Here is a 2,500-nt window from a genome sequence, read left to right on the forward strand (position 1 = left end):
GGCGCTTGCCTCGACCACCATCGGCACACGCTGGGCCCTGGTGCGGCAGGTTGCCTCGAGCACCATCGGCACACGCTGGGCCCTGGTGCGGGCGCTTGCCTCGACCACCATCGGCACACGCTGGGCCCTGGTGCGGGCGCTTGCCTCGACCACCATCGGCACACGCTGGGCCCTGGTGCGGCAGGTTGCCTCGACCACCATCGGCACACGCTGGGCCCTGGTGCGGGCGCTTGCCTCGAGCACCATCGGCACACGCTCGGCCCTGGTGCGGTCGGTTGCCTCGAGCACCATCGGCACACGCTGGGCCCTGGTGCGGCAGGTTGCCTCGACCATCATCGGCAGCCTCGACCACCATCGGCACACGCTGGGCCCTGGTGCGGGCGCTTGCCTCGACCACCATCGGCACACGCTCGGCCCTGGTGCGGTCGGTTGCCTCGAGCACCATCGGCACACGCTGGGCCCTGGTGCGGCAGGTTGCCTCGACCACCATCGGCACACGCTGGGCCCTGGTGCGGGCGGTTGCCTCGACCACCATCGGCACACGCTGGTCCCTGGTGCGGGCGCTTGCCTCGAGCACCATCGGCACACGCTGGGCCCTGGTGCGGCAGGTTGCCTCGAGCACCATCGGCACACGCTGGGCCCTGGTGCGACAGGTTGCCTCGAGCACCATCGACACACGCTGGGCCCTGGTGCGGGAGCTTGCCTCGAGCGCCATCGGCACACGCTGGGCCCTGGTGCGGCAGGTTGCCTCGAGCACCATCGGCACACGCTGGGCCCTGGTGCGGTCGGTTGCCTCGAGCACCATCGGCACACGCTGGGCGCTGGTGCGGGCGCTTGCCTCGACCAGCATCGGCACACGCTGGGCCCTGGTGCGGCAGGTTGCCTCGATCACCATCGGCACACGCTGGGCCCTGGTGCGACAGGTTGCCTCGAGCACCATCGGCACACTATCGGCCCTGGTGCGGGCGGTTGCCTCGACCACCGTCGGCACACGCTGGGCCCTGGTGCGGGCGCTTGCCTCGAGCACCTTCGGCACACGCTGGGCCCTGGTGCGGGCGGTTGCCTCGAGCACCATCGGCACACGCTGGGCCCTGGTGGGTTTAGGCACATCTTCAAATTTCTGCCGTGCCAATGCCATTTTTATGGCTTGTAAATTCATACAATGGTCCCCTAAGCCTTCACGTGAAGTTTCGTTGGAAGATGACTCGTTTTCTATTTTTCATGATTTTCGAAACTTTTTGCGGTTCGGGATTTTTTAAAATTTTTTTATAAGGATTTTTGGCCCCAAATTTTGTAGGCATGATCCTTCTATTTTTGTTGGCATGCACAAAAAAATTCAGCTAAAAACTCGAAGTAGAGAAGATTTTGTGACCGTTTGAAAAAAGTGTCCCCATTTCAGACACTTTAACGGCTACTGGTAGCAAACCTGTAAAATCTCAAATGCTCTTTAAGGGGGTGTGAATTCTCAGAGGTTTGATGAGGGATAGGGGGCCAACACAAGGCCAAGTACCAGCACCCATCGCACATCATGTGCGCACACCCCCCCGGCCCCCCTCCCAATCGCCGGAACCCCAATGCCGCCGGTCAGGTTCTCCGGCGGTACTCCGGCGATGCTCCGGCGATGCTCCGGCGATGCTGTCCCGAGTGAAAAAAATGCGGCACCAGCACATGCTGGAGCCAAGCATGGGCACCGTGGCTCAAAATCGAACTTCGGCCAAGGCCTCGACCATCAATGGCACATGATGGCGCATGGTGATGGCACATGCATCGACCATCATCGGCATAGGCTGCCCTTCGGTACGGGCACTTGCCTCGACCGCCATCGGCACAAGCTGGGCCTTGGTGTGGGTTGTTGCCTCGATCACAATCGGCACATGCTGAGCCTTGGTGCGGGCGGTTGCCTCGAGCACCATCGGCAGACCCTGGGCCCTGGTGCGGCCGGTTGCCCCGATAACCATCGGCACACGCTGGGCCCTGGGGCGGGCGCTTGCCCCCAGCACCATCGGCACACGCTGGGCCCTGGTGCGGGCGGTTCCCTCGACCACCATCGGCACACGTTGGGCCCTGGTCCGGGCGGTTACCCCCAGCACCATCGGCACACGCTGGGCCCTGGTGCGGGCGCTTGCCCCCAGCACCATCGGCACACGCTGGGCCCTGGTGCGGGCGGTTGCCCCCAGCACCATCGGCACACGCAGGGCCCTGGTGCGGGCGGTTGCCCCGAACACCATCGGCACAAGCCGGCCCTTGGTGCGGGCTCCTGGCTCGACCACCATCGGCACACGCTGGGCCCTGGTGCGGGCGGTTGCCTCGAACACCATCGGCACACGCCGGCCCTTGGTGCGGCCGGTTGCCTCGACCACCATCGGCACACGCTCGGCCTTGGTGAGGGCGCTTGCCTCGACCACCATCGGCACACGCTGGGCCCTGGTGCGGGCGCTTGCCTCGACCACCATTGGCACACGCTCGGCCTTGGTGCGGGCGCTTGCCTCGACCACCATCG

Source organism: Durio zibethinus, unplaced genomic scaffold, assembly GCF_047325235.1.
Source record: "Durio zibethinus cultivar Kanyao isolate XHJ-2024 unplaced genomic scaffold, ASM4732523v1 HiC_scaffold_3, whole genome shotgun sequence".
In the NCBI taxonomy this organism is placed as follows: domain Eukaryota; kingdom Viridiplantae; phylum Streptophyta; class Magnoliopsida; order Malvales; family Malvaceae; genus Durio; species Durio zibethinus.